The sequence below is a fragment of the Schistocerca cancellata genome, chromosome 3, assembly GCF_023864275.1.
Source record: "Schistocerca cancellata isolate TAMUIC-IGC-003103 chromosome 3, iqSchCanc2.1, whole genome shotgun sequence".
In the NCBI taxonomy this organism is placed as follows: domain Eukaryota; kingdom Metazoa; phylum Arthropoda; class Insecta; order Orthoptera; family Acrididae; genus Schistocerca; species Schistocerca cancellata.
The window spans coordinates 906,675,276-906,690,968 of NC_064628.1; positions in this window are offsets into that span (position 1 = coordinate 906,675,276).

The window sequence follows — 15,693 nt, forward strand, 5'->3', positions numbered from 1 at the left end:
TGTGTCTGACTAACAGTCATTCCTCGCCAGGTGACCCTGCTATCTCCTGGACAGGTTTATACCGATAGTAGGTTGCTGGTCGTAATCTATTGACTGATCCGTGTATACTCTCGTTCTTCTCATTTCTGCCTCTTGACGAATTTACTTGGTCACTTCAGCACTAAACTTCGAATTCATGTCCTACTAAAGTGATTTGACCACGTCTTCTCAACCAGTCTGAATAAAATTGGAAGAAAAAATGTCACGCTATGGGAATACCAATAAATGATAGAACAATATACTCGTTACAATTTGCAGATGACCAACTGATTATAGCCCAAGACTATGAGGACATAGAGTATATGACCAGAAAATTGATTCAAGAATATAAAAAAAACAGGTCTAAATGTAAACATGAATAAAACAAAGTACATGGTGATTGGTGGAGTGAATGGAGACTTAATATTAGAAGAAGGGATGGGAACAATAACAGCTACTGAGGAATATAAATATTTAGGTGTGAAAATTACAAATGATGGGAAAATAGGACAAAGAAATTAGATCAAGAATAAATTCTGGAAAGACGACAATCTCTTTATTGAATGGAATTCTCTGGGACAAACACATAACAACTGATAACAAAATAAGGATTTTTAAAACAATAGATAGGAGCATTATTACATATGGTTCAGAAGTGTGGACAACAAAACGGCAACTGAAATCAAAATTATTAGCCACAGAAATGGATTTCTGGAGACGTTCAGCAAGAATATCAAGACGAGAAAGAATAAGAAATGAAGTAATCAGAGACAAGATGAAATGTAAAAATTCAATTATTGATTTCATCGAGCACAAACAACTTAAATGGTATGGACACATCAGACGAATGGAACAGGAAAGGCTACCAAAATGCATAATCGACTGGGTACCAATGGGAAGAAGAAAAAGGGGACGACCACCTGACACATGGAAACAGGGAGTTCAGTCAGCAATGAGGATGAACAACATTCCTGAAGATTTATGGACAAATAGAGAAGAGTGGAGAACAATAATTAGTGACTTACTGTAATCTAGAATAGGTGCTGGAAAAATGTACTCACATTGTAAATCCAGAATAATAATAATAATGATAGATTAGAGGCAGAACGGGGTAGTGCAACTGTACTAAAACCAGTACGAAGCAAAAATGGGAGCCCCCAACCCAGAAATACAAACAGCGCACAAATACAGTGGTAACACAGAACAGAAACAATACAGAATGTTTCGCAATACGTAAGCAAAGACACGGATTAGCGATGAGCGCTAAAGAATCAGGGCCTCTAGATAGCACACAACACTGTACACGTTCTCCACACAAAGTGTGTTCTAATCATGAGTATTACTCGTGACTGCGCGACAGGGATCGGGATGAAGTGAAGTAGTTGATTGTCGTAATAAAGTGAGAGGGAATCTTGATCTGACTACGTTGTTAAAAGTGTCGTATTACAAAAGGCTTCTAATGGATACTGAATGACAAACAGTATGGATGTTTCCCAACTTGACAAACAGTATGGACGTTTCCCAACTTCTGACTTTATTCAGAAAACAGTATCAACTCGTGATCTACCCGGTGGCCGGCGGGAGTGGCCGAGCGGTTCTAGGCGCTGCAGTCTGAAACCACGCGACCACTACGGTCGCAGGTTGGAATTCTACCTCATGCATGGATGTGTGTGATGTCCTTAGGTTAGTTACGTTTAACTAGTTCTAAGTTCTAGGGGACTGATGACCTCAGAAGTTAAGTCCCATAGTGCTCAGAGCCATTTGAACCATTTGAACACCCGGTGGTTACAATTAAAGTTCAACCACCCACAGAGGTGAGCTACTCACGGAGGTCAAGTGAGGGCTGTAATTATCGAATGGCAGTGAAACGTGGTAGATTTTCCAATATATTAATGTGGAACAGATTTACTCTGGGTACAAATTAGTTCGAATTTTTGCAGCCAAATGCAAATCTGACGCAGCGAATGCAAGAAAGATGTATAGAAATGTTTTCATATGTAACGAATTAGGAACAGAAGTGGACAGAAAAGGTCAAGCAAATGAGAAAGGCATATTGTTGATTTTATTATTAACCGCCACTTACACCATTTATTCAATATGGGCACCGGAGACGTCGACAAGATGCTGTACAACGCCAGATTTGCACCTAGTGGGCACAATAGCGTAAGTCTGTTCGGCATTAATGTACTAGCAAGCCAATGGTCTTGCCGCAGTGGTAATACCGGTTCCCGTCAAATCACTGAAGTCAAGAGCTGTCGGGCTGGGCTAGCACTTGGATGGGTGACCACCCGGTCTGCCGAGCGCTCTCGGTAAGGGGGTGCACTCAGCCTTGTGGGGAAAACTGAGGAGCTGCTTGATTGAGAAGTAGCGGCTCCGGTCTTGTAAACTGACATGCGGCCGGAAGAGCGGTGTGTGGACCACATGCCCCTCCGTATCCGCCGCATCTCGTGGTCGTGCGGTAGCATTCTCGCTTCCCACGCCTGGGTTCCCGGGTTCGATTCCCGGCGGGGTCAGGGATTTTCTCTGCCTCGTGGTGGCTGGGTGTTGTGTGCTGTCCTTAGGTTAGTTAGGTTTAAGTAGTTCTAAGTTTTAGGGGACTGATGACCATAGATGTTAAGTCCCATAGTGCTCAGAGCCTCCGTATCCGCATCCAGTGACGCCTGTGGGCTGGGGATGACACGGCGGCCGGTCGGTACCGTTAGGTCTTCATGGCCTGTTCGGGTGGAGTTTAGTTTTATTTAATGGAGCAGCATATCTACCAAGTTTCGCTGCCATACGATAATTACAGCCCTCACTGGATGTCAGTGACTAGCCGCACTTTAATTATAAGCATTGAGTACTTGCTCTAAAGGATTTGTACCCACGAAGAGTCCAAATCCTTACACAGAGACAGTGACTAGCTCTCACACTGTGGGTACTAACAGAGCCTGCACGCATGACACGACACGCACAAGTCCCTAGCTAAAGGACTAGGATTCCATTACCTACCCAGAAACTACTGCCGGTAACACTGCTTAGACCTGCCTGGCTACTCTATTCGGCTGATCCTGCTGATACAACTACCAACTTCCTAATCTGACTGCAGTAGAACTCTCAGAGCGTCCTGCCTCCTAGTTCTATTCAGTTCTGCCCTTCGCTCTCGCCTGTACCTGCTGTGGGGCCTCAAGATCTCATTGGCTCTAACTGTGCACTATTCTTCCGAGGGTGAGTGGAGGGAGAGAGGTATCTGTCGTTAAATCATATTTTAGACCTGCAATAAACTTTTCGTGACATACAGGCGCCCCTTCCGAAGACTCGTTCCCTTTATCCCTCTCTTACCCTTGCTCCTTCTCTGCAGTTGTATCACTCTTGTTTTTACAGCTGTCAGTCTTACTGTTACTACCCTTTCTTCTCTGCTCAGCACTTTTCCCCGATGCTCTTAGGAGCCACTGACATTTTATTTAAGGGGCTCCGGAAAGGCTCAAAATCATGAAAAGTTCAATTTTTACTTTTTTGCGTTTTCTGAATCTGCAGACTATTACCTTTTAATAGATATATAATTTATTCAATTCCGAAGACTACAACTATTTTAAAAATTTTTTTAAAAATGTGTTCTACATGGGCGTGACCCACTGTGGCGCTGTTAAACTGCTGTCAAATGGTGTTATTATTAACGTCCGTGTTCATCAGGTACATTTTAGTGACGTGAGATAAAGTATGTGTTGTGGCTAAACCTATTTTCAGAGACTTAGCACACCTGAACTGTTGAAAAATTGCATTCACGGAAAAACTCAAAACCCCAATGAAAGTGTAAATAGTGTTATATGGTCGAGAATCCCCAAGACTGTATTTGTTGGAATAGAAACACTTCACTTTGGTGTGTATGATGCTGTTGCGACTTTCAATGATGGCAACATTGTAAGGTGCAAGGTATTTAGAAATATGGGAATGAAGATAGGTTCTAACATGGTACGAGCAATGCTTGCTTTAGACGAGGAACGCCTTTGGGCTGCAGACAGGGCAGTAAAGAGTCTAGAAATACAAGCAAGAGTAAACAGGAGGAGGAACAAGAGGAAGCTGGAGGAGGAGTTTGCAGAGGATGAAGATAATCCATCCTATGGACCTGGAATGCACTAAAAAGTTAATCCAATCTTTGTCACTCGATTCCAAAAACTTTTATTTTCTCATACTAATTACAGGTTTTCTAAGGATCTTCCGAACATATTTGTTTCAAACTTTCAGTAAATGTTACACAGTACCTTCTGCATAATTTAACACAGCCTTTTTCCAAAAAACTGTATATTTTTGAATATATAAATAAAAAATTGCAAAAAAATGTTGTGAATTTTCATTACAATTGAAAAAAAATCATCTTTAATAACTGAACTAAAATTTTGTAAAATCCCTGTGTTAAGTTGTAGGCCATATTGCAATAAATAATCTGTAAAAAGTTCAACTTCCTACCTCAAATACTTTGTGAGGAAAGATGTAATTTATAAGCGTTATTTTAACATTGCAAGTATAGGGCGTTCCGGAGCCCCTTAACCGTCCTCCAACGTCTGGCTGTTGTCACGCACAGGCGACCAGTATATCTTGTCTCGTAACTTTCCCTTGTTATGTTTCAAACTAACAAGACTTGGCCGTTTCCATAGAGTATGGGTGAAAATTTCCAGGAGCAGGACTTGACAAACCTGAATGCTAAGCTGTGTGCAGGCTACAAAGAAATGACGTGAAAAACATTTCTGCAAAGATCGACCTCCCATGTATAAAACAGCTTCAAGTGTCTGATTGCTTTACAAATGAGTTAATGTTGTCGAAGAAGCAACAGCCTAATTATGTTGATTTTGTTAGTTTCAGATTATTCACCCACAGACAAATGAAAACCTCAAATACTAAAACTGGTAAATCAAATAAATGGCAACCCCTTTATATGTACGTGTAAGATAGTTTGGCAATTAGTTCCGAGGGTCAGGTCATCTATTTTAGGCTTGACAGTGGCGAAAGGCAAGTTATAAAAGCAAAGTCATTAAACTGCAGTTTTATTATGTAATCTCGATCAGACATTACGGTTGCAAGTCACTAAATACCCTCATTTGCAGTGGATGAGTATGGTGTAGAAAATTTGCGATCTGTTTTTAGAAAAGCTAGTTTTTCTCGCAACTCATGGTTTATGATGTCATATCTCCTGAACTATCCATCGTAAAATGATATAATTTAGCAGACACATTCAGCGGTAACTGCCAGTAGAATGGGTTGCGAATACAGTTAGTTGTATGGAAGTAATAAAACGTCGTGCCTGATGAAGTTTTAGTGCATGAACAGCGAAATGTAGTAAGTGATAAACCTTCATACTTTCACTATTTTTTTGGGGGATTTCAGCGGGAAAATGTTTCAAACAGATTTTCAGTTATATAGGGTGTTAATGGTATAAGTACAGATATTTTTATTGGTGACTGAGGACAGTATACTGAACAACATTTCATCAGTATTTACTTCATTTGCAGCCTAATGGTTCAAATGGCTCTGAGCACTATGGGACTTAACATCGATGGTCATCAGTCCCCTAGAACTTAGAACTACTTAAACCTAACTAACCTAAGGACAGCACACAACACCCAGCCATCACGAGGCAGAGGAAATCCCTGACCCCGCCGGGAATCGAACCCGGGAAAACGGGCGTGGGAAGCGAGAACGCTACCGCACGACCACGAGATGCGGGCTGCAGCCTAATAATTATAGCTATTGGGAGCAGTATGTTTTTGCGTTGGTTAGTTTCTCTAAGTACATGTGTCAAGAGCAAGCCAATAATGTTTATCCCCCACACCCCTGCCGAGCAAGTCAGATACTGAAGTGTCGATAATTAGACGCAAAACGGTTAGTTCATGCTGATAAACGTGGTCGACTTAATGGCGCAGTTACGACCGTGCAGAAAACATCAGATAGTAAATTCTGTGACGTAATTGTGAGAAAACTGTTGCACTTGGAGAAACAACAATTAACACACTAAAGTGGGTACACATGAAGGTGCCAATTATCACAATACCTCTAATACCCTGTTCGTTAAGATAGTTCGAAGTCTCTAAGTGTTCTCATTCTCAAATAACGGATAAATACACTCCTGGAAATTGAAATAAGAACACCGTGAATTCATTGTCCCAGGAAGGGGAAACTTTATTGACACATTCCTGGGGTCAGATACATCACATGATCACACTGACAGAACCACAGGCACATAGACACAGGCAACAGAGCATGCACAATGTCGGCACTAGTACAGTGTATATCCACCTTTCGCAGCAATGCAGGCTGCTATTCTCCCATGGAGACGATCGTAGAGATGCTGGATGTAGTCCTGTGGAACGGCTTGCCATGCCATTTCCACCTGGCGCCTCAGTTGGACCAGCGTTCGTGCTGGACGTGCAGACCGCGTGAGACGACGCTTCATCCAGTCCCAGACATGCTCAATGGGGGACAGATGCGGAGATCTTGCTGGCCAGGGTAGTTGACTTACACCTTCTAGAGCACGTTGGGTGGCACGGGATACATGCGGACGTGCATTGTCCTGTTGGAACAGCAAGTTCCCTTGCCGGTCTAGGAATGGTAGAACTATGGGTTCGATGACGGTTTGGATGTACCGTGCACTATTCAGTGTCCCCTCGACGATCACCAGTGGTGTACGGCCAGTGTAGGAGATCGCTCCCCACACCATGATGCCGGGTGTTGGCTCTGTGTGCCTCGGTCGTATGCAGTCCTGATTGTGGCGCTCACCTGCACGGCGCCAAACACGCATACGACCATCATTGGCACCAAGGCAGAAGCGACTCTCATCGCTGAAGACGACACGTCTCCATTCGTCCCTCCATTCATGCCTGTCGCGACACCACTGGAGGCGGGCTGCACGATGTTGGGGCGTGAGTGGAAGACGGCCTAACGGTGTGCGGGACCGTAGCCCAGCTTCATGGAGACGGTTGCGAATGGTCCTCGCCGATATCCCAGGAGCAACAGTGTCCCTAATTTGCTGGGAAGTGGCGGTGCGGTCCCCTACGGCACTGCGTAGGATCCTACGGTCTTGGCGTGCATCCGTGCGTCGCTGCGGTCCGGTCCCAGGTCGACGGGCACGTGCACCTTCCGCCGACCACTGGCGACAACATCGATGTACTGTGGAGACCTCACGCCCCACGTGTTGAGCAATTCGGCGGTACGTCCACCCGGCCTCCCGCATGCCCACTATACGCCCTCGCTCAAAGTCCGTCGACTGCACATACGGGTCACGTCCACGCTGTCGCGGCATGTTACCAGTGTTAAAGACTGCGATGGAGCTCCGTATGCCACGGCAAACTGGCTGACACTGACGGCGGCGGTGCACAAATGCTGCGCAGCTAGCGCCATTCGACGGCCAACACCGCGGTTCCTGGTGTGTCCGCTGTGCCGTGCGTGTGATCGTTGCTTGTACAGCCCTCTCGCAGTGTCCGGAGCAAGTATGGTGGGTCTGACACACCGGTGTCAATGTGTTCTTTTTTCCATTTCCAGGAGTGTATAATCTGGATACTATTTATTTGGAGCTCCTGGATTAAAAACACATGCTTGCAGCTCGGACAGCTATTTTCTTAGTAATATATTTATAAATAATTTATAACTAGTTGATCTCTATCCCCTTTTATGCATACATTTATACACACCTTGCGTAGAAGCTGGCAGGCAAACAGCAACTGAATTTGCATCTAGATAAGCAACGGCTTTTTTCGGATGCTTTCAGACACACACTTAGAGCAATTAAGAGTTTAAACAGTGCTAAAATAAAGTAATTTCCTCATATTACTTTCAGAGTTTTCATTAGTGACAGTAACTAATTTGTCTTCCAAAAGTTGTTAAAATAATTGATTCATTGTTAATCTGTTTTTACTAATATTTTATGTCAATATAACACATTAAGAGTTTGCAATTCAGTTTTAGTACAAATATAAAATCAGACATAGAAATGTAAATAAGGCAATCAACCATTTTGAGAGTGAGATTGCTCCAATTTCAAGTAAGAAGCATGACTGCACGTTTCATGATTAGGAAATAAGGAAATACTCATCTACATTGCATAACACAATTATTATGCAATTTAACTAATATTTATTTATAATATTGTAGCAGAAGAAACTGAGTAGCACAGTGACTTTGCTGTAGTGGTTACGATACTAGACTGTTGCGTGGAGGGTCGTGAGTTGAAAACTCACATGAACTGTAAAATTTTAATTTCTATATCCGGTTAGAGTACATTCTATAAGTTCCACTGATGTCAAGAATCATTGTACTGGAATGTTCTGTAACTGCATATATGCCGTATGTGTTGTGGCCGGAGGCAGTTCGCTCCGCGCTCTTGTATGTGCACGCGCCGAATGAACCTTCGTTAAGGGAAATCAGTGTTCGTCATTCATCTAATTGCACCTTCTTTTACGTGACAATATATTTGTGAAGTTTTATCGCTTGACATACTTTTTATTCTTTTCTTCGTTTCTTATTACTCACTGAATAGAGCCTTCTTTTATCTGTCTTCACTAATGCATCCAGATAGTGCATCATATAAACACCCTCAATGATTCAGAGACACAGTTGAATTTTATATGCCTCAGTTGTTTGACTGCTTCAGAGAGCTAAGCTCCATAAATAATCTTGGCATGATTTACTTCTACTTTTTAGTTTCAGCAAAAATTCTTGATTCATCCGTCCTGTCAAGGTCATCTCTGTAAACCTGTTGAATATCCATCTGCTTACCTCTCATTTTTCAAACTTCACTGATCTTCTTTAAGGAATTGGTAACTTAATCAAACACAAAAGCAAATTTCAATCTTTTACACTTTATTAAGCTTTCTGAACAAACTTTAGGATACATTTCTCTACAGTTATATATGGTACGTATTAGATGCTCACATTGTTCTCCAAAATCCCTTGTGTTCTGTAAAATATGGTTATAGACACTTGGGCAAACTGAACTACCCGGGTACGACTAATTACGTGCTCTCAGCTTTAATTCCATCAGAAGCTTATCTCTTACCTTCCAAACTTTGCTATAGTCCTGCTCCGATACTTGTGGAACAATCACTCTTGGAAGAAAGGATACTGTGGAGGAGATCTGGCCTAGCCTGGGGAACTGTTCCCATTCTGTAAGGTTTATCAATTTTTAATACTTAATGTAACTCCAGTGGCTATATCTTTTTTGTAGTAATATGAAACTCAAAACAGGCAACTAGATACATCTAAGAAACAAAAAAATTTAATCTAATCGACTGCTCCACATGATGATAGGGTTTAAGCCTTCGAAACGGTTCGCTGGAGAAAATAAACAGACTGACACAGGTAACTGTTTATTTTTTATGTCACAAACACTTAAAGTTTCCAATACAGTCCAACATGGAGGATATAATATCTGTGGAAGGAAGATATTAGACATACCTATTGCGTCGCTGAATATAGCAAGTGTTGTGTGGCAACACTGGAGGTTATCCAAGGTGCGCAGTATCTGTCGGTCTCAATGCACCAAACCTCTGGCCACATGATGTGAACCAATTTTGGAAACGAAGGTAATTAAAGATGAGACTAAGAGCAGGGCTCACACAGAATTTGAATCATGAAATGTTTGTATTAAAAGTGTAATCTAACGCACCTATTGATCGCTATTACAGAGGAATAAAACAGCGGACAGACAGCGTGTGCGGTTGCATAGTCCGTGCGTACCGGTTCGCCGCGCTCAGCCGATTACACCGCGCCAGCCATGCGTCTTTTGCATGTGAAGCACAGTTAAATAGCTGTTGCGTGACTAGACTAATGTATCTAGAGCAGTCTCTCCTAGGATAAGCGTGCGGTGCGGACTAAGTGCCTCTGTATCGGCGTGCCGCCAACAGCTTCCAGGATAAATGGTCACGATAATTGAGATTTAATGCGGAACGATTACGGTTTGTGCAAAACGTTTGCGCCGTTCGGCAACCTTAATACACTTAGGTTTCAGCTGAACACTAGCTGTATTTATTACACAGTCCGGACAGACAGGCAATCACGTTTTCATTGTTACGAAATCCCAAGAAGGAAAGTTGATGGTGCAGTTTTGAGAACTCACAATGATCTATAGTAGACAGAATAGCCTCGGCCACATCGTCTCACCGTCGGACTGTATTTGCTGTAATTAATAACTGCTGCTGCCCAGTTACAAACGAATAAGCATAACATAATCGCATGACTGAGGACAATTTTATTCTTTATAAAGGGTTTTTCAGATGAGGTGTTTTGCCCTGTAGTTTTCAAAACAATAAGCGATAGCAATATTTATTTCTACAGGTAAACGTAGAAAACGTTACTGCTTGTGCCGAATTATCTATATACTTAGGGGAGAGCCTTGCGTAACGGACGGCTTAAGTTTATCTGGCTTTACTGTGCAGCTGTGGTGGGTAATCGGAATATTAATACTCTGTCTTCTTACCACAAGGCATGTGCTATGAGTAAAACAGTGTAATGGCTTTTGTTTTCTATTTGCCGTACTTAATTATATCGAATCTAAAAGAGCTGCAATTACAACGTTTGTAGAAAGTGTCCAGCAGTATCGGCCATTAACCGGTTGTTAATGACACGCTGTACTGATCACTACTGAATAATAATACAACACACAATCATGGGATTTCATTGTTACTATTTAATTTCAGTTCACTAATGTTTAGCTCACTGTTTTGCACATCTCGCAAAAATAAAATACAAAATATTCTCCTGATTCACACATCCAGCATGTGCCCAGCATATACACTTGGTACTCACCACCCAGTCTTCTTCAAATGGCTACAAACACATCACTAACTTTCCACTCTCTACGGTTGTCCCATTGTTTCCAGGAAATTCCAGTTTTCTTCACCGCTTTGTAATAATCTGGCTTTCAAAGGTCGCCTATTACGCGTTTATTTTGGAACACCGGGCTTCAGTATAGCTTTCTTCAGCTGTCTCTCAGCATTCATTTTTTTCTGCTTATCTTCGGTAGCGATTTTTTCTTTTATGATTCTTGACGAGGCTTGAGCTTCCTCCCTCGTAGTCTACACGTAAATTTGCGCACAGTCATTTTCAGGCACCTTTCCTTCCATTCTCTCCCTACTTTTTTCTCATTTTACGCCATTTCAATCTGAAAAGAAGTAAGAAGAAGAAAATATAATTTAAAAATTGAATTACTTCTGGCTCATACTAAAAGACAATCAGGTTGCCAGTCCTACAGGACAAACACACAGTAGGATCTCGTCATATTGTACGTTCCCTTATAGAAATCATCATGGAATGTTTGTTAGATGTCATCCCAAACATAACATAGTGAACCGAAATACAGGAACGAAATTAAGTACTTAGCTTAGAAACCGGCACCACAGGCCTAAAAATATCTTCCCTGCGCTAAGAATTTCAGCAACACCATCAAGCAGTCAGAGCAGACTAAGCACTGAAGGGGGGCAAAAGATATCCGTCTAGTGCACGTGGATATACAAGCTTGCTTCTGATTCCTATGTATGCACTTTTGTCATTTGGAGCCAGAAACGGAAATCACAGCAGTGGCCAGTTCTGTATGGCGACCAATACCGGTCGAATCTTCCCTAATTTACTTACCTGCAAAGAGCTACAGCAACAACTTACAATTTTTAAGCAGAACATTACATTTTTCTACCGTATTGCCTATCTGTTTAAAAAATGTGCACAAATTAATGTAAATGTAATTTTTGTAAATTGTAATTAGTGATCCAGAAACGTGCAATGTTTAGGGAGGATGCAATATGCTGTGCAAGATAAGCGGGGTTCGGATGGCTTTTCTGGTGCCAGAATGTTTACTGAAATGAAATGTTCAAAGGAGTGCCCATATTCCTGAGTACACAACTCACTGCACCTCCTAAATGACCTGCTGATGTTATGGAGGGCAAGCGTGTTTAAGTTGTTTTAAATCATCTTCGGTTACATTGTAAAACGTATACTTATAATGCCGTGTACAAGAGAGTTCGCTATGCATGGACAAACGAGATTCGGTCTGCCACGATATTAACTTAGTATACACATCGGACGAGTACGCTGACATGTTGCTGACGCTCAGCGATTGCCGATACGATGCCAATGAAATAGCCGTGGCACCTGCCGTCAGATATCCCGGTTGTAGAACTCCATCAGCCATTACGTTCTTGCGTGCCGAACAGCGACTTCGAAAAATAAGTAGTCTGAGAAGACAGAATAGATGAGAACCATCAAGGGATGAGAATACGAAAATGTTTGTTTGAGCTAAATTTTAACACGATCATTATGACAGTTTACGACAAGTTGCCGCAGTCACTTGTATGAGCCTTACATCGATGTGGCGAATAGTAACACGGTCACAAGTTTCAACCGTACCACCTGCCACTGATATAAGGACTGTGTAACACTATAGCTCTAATGCTGTACGGATTTATTTTGCTTTTTGTTTTATTTAATATTACGTCATTGAGTTTCTGTAAATGTTGTTGGATTGAATCCATACCATGGGAGTGTTTATTCTTTTCTCTGTTAAAAACTGTGATGTCTTTTGTAGGAAGTGTAATCTATGAGAAAATTATATATTTTGTCTTTGTCATATAATCTCTTTGGTTATCTTTGAAATTAAATAAATAATTTTGTGTAGGACTGCCAATATATGCAAATGTTCTGTTTTATTTAAAATGTTTGTTTGCTATTATGTAAACTGCTGACCTTAGGGTTCTTAGGTATGGCATATGTAAAAGGTGTTGTGGTTCCCCTCGGGAACGGAACTGAGTAGCGCGCGCAAATTGTTGTTGGTCTAGGTAGAAAAGGCGGAACCAAGGGTCAGTCGGGGACGAGCTACCAAACTGTAAACTGCTCATGTAAAAGTTGTATATTGTGCTGGTTCCGAGAGAGGCTTTTCCTGACGCTTTCCAATGCCTCGGATGGATGGATGAAGAGCTGGAACTATTCTGGAATTGGTATCTATCATCGCCACCAAGAAATAGAGCCCAGCAATTCTACCTGCAAATCCACCTACCAACGTGCAATCGCCACCACATTGCGCAATCACTCTGACAGAATACTATAATAATGTACAGTGAAGGATCAGCTTATTGGACGTGTTAGTGTGCTGAAATATAAGGTAATATATAATTGAATTTATGTACCTACCTTGATTTTTTCCTTATCATAACACCTCTCAGGTTCCTCTCCGTTTGAACTAAAGTGATTACCGAGTGTCCCTACTGAAAGAACATCAAAGCCCAGTGTTTTGCTAATTAATGCCTCTTTAACATAGTAAAAAGAAAGTTAAAGTTAATGTGGCAAGAGAGTGAGTTAAAGTAAATGATGCTAGCTGAAAATAATTTTCCTATTAAAACTGCTTATCAAAGTGTTGTTGCCAACTTCAAAATTAAAAGTTCTTAAGACTGAGACTTATAAAGTTTTGCTTAATAAATGATCACATTGCTGCCTGTTGTAAATCGCAGAAGGTGAGTCAGTATCTTACAAATATGTTAATTTTGTGTCTCACTGTGGTAAAAGTGGAAAACTGCATTTGTGGAAAGTTATATACTCTTGTTTCCTAAGCACTTGTTTCTTTTGGCTATTGAAAGTGTATTGATAGTGTAATAGGTTCCACAGGTTATCCTTTATGCTTATGATAAATAACAATTAATAGAAAGACCACTATTCATGAAAACAATAATTTCCTTATTCAATAAAACAGTGAGAAGTAACCTGTTAGTGAATTCCATTTAACTTTCATTCTAAATAGAAAAGTGTTTAGCTGAGAGAGGCTTAACCTATGGCTAGTTCATAATTTTGCAATGAACTATATTTACAATTTTATGTCAGTTAGGAAAATGTTTGGAAAGTAATACTGAACCTATGTCCAATTTATGATTCTACAGTGAATATTAATAGTAATGTAGTAAGACCATTCAGTTTGAATAATCCTTGAAAGTAATAGTGTGTACTGTTATCTGTTACATTTATGCCAGTACTTTGTTCTGATCTGTTAACTCCAGCCTTAACCTGAACACACTGTATCCAGGTGCCAGAGTTCATTGCACTCGCATGTGGCGAAGTATAGGTTGTGTTTGTCCGTTGAAGTTACTCATACCTAATTTTTTAAACAAGAATGTTAATCATTCTCTTGCCTAATTAGGCTGGCGACCGTTTTCTTTACTCTTGAAACAGTGTAGCTAGGTAAAATATTATTTGTTACTGTTTAAATGTTTACGTAATTCTAACTTCCACTTCCGATAAGCCTCCTCCGTTAGGTACAACACGGTCAACATAACAAAATTCCTCTCAGAGGGTAACACTGCTTTGTTGCGTTATACCATAATTGCTTTAACAAGATAGTTTGAATTCACGACCTGCCTTCAACTTTAAGGTTATGGTATAGTAGTAGCAGACAGAAGTGTGATACGTGGCTTTTCCGTGACAGGACTACTTTGTTCTGTTGGAGCATAGTACGTAATAAGCCAAACTTGGTATTTGATTGTATAAGCTACGTTAATCCGGTTGCAGTGTTATAACTGCATGGGGCTACTTGAGAGAATGGGCCGTGAAGAATTTCACTCTCGACGTCTCACAAAATGTCATATTCTCAGATGAATCTCTGTCCTCAAAATTATGTGCAGTGAACCGTCACAATGTAATTACTGAATCACATAACATGCTAGGTGATGGTTACATCATGTAGATCGTCAAAGGAGCTGGCTCATTAATTTGTGATGTGGAATCCATGGAGCTGAAATAATCAGTCCACAGCATATTGCAGGTACCCTAACAGGTGAAATGTATGGCACCCTATATCACTTTTACTGTAACAGGCGAAACTCTCGCAGGTTCTTTCGTCAAAAGTTCAGTTGTTCTCCTTGAATATGTCAGTCGAAACACCAGAGTCCATGTGTGAATGCAGCATCATGGTCACGCAGCCCATTCTACGCATATTGTAGGAAACAACTGAAGACCAGGTTCGCTTTCAGATGGTCAGGACTCCGTGGACCGCAGGAACGGAACGCACAGTTGACTGGTTTAACAGAAGTGGATTTCTTTTCATGTGGATATCTAAAGAATCATGCTTCATGCAACAGAACTCACATCCACAGAAGTTTTCAAAAAGAGCATCAAGAAAGCTTGTCGTTCAGAGACATCAGCAGCTTTACATCTCCTTATCAAGTCTTTTGGAAGGCGCAGTCACCTGCGCATTCAGAAAAATGGGAACTTGTTGAACGCTTAATGTGAGTGGAACATTCCGCCTCCAGAACATCCGTTTGGACACTGCTTACCTTGTACTGCATACTGCATCGACGCCTAAGACGTAGGACTTTTCTTCTAGCTTCATAACAAAAATGGATAGAAATTTATACTGAGTTGTGCAGATCTGTCTTAAATACGTCAAAAACATGATAGGAAAAAGGGCATCCTACTTAAAAATTATAATTAATTGTATTAACTCTTTGAAAATTAGAAAAATAAACTTTGTTCACGGCTCCACGGAAAAGGTATGGTTTCCTATGTTTAACTACCTATCTAAATATTCCAGTGTCTTACTGTATTACAGTAAAAGAGAAACATAAATTGCCTGTAAAGCTCTGCATACATTACTGAAAGAGTATTGTTTAGGTTTTTCAGATTAGATAATAAATTTAGTAAGTATCTGCAATAACTAACTTAATTTACATCAGAGTT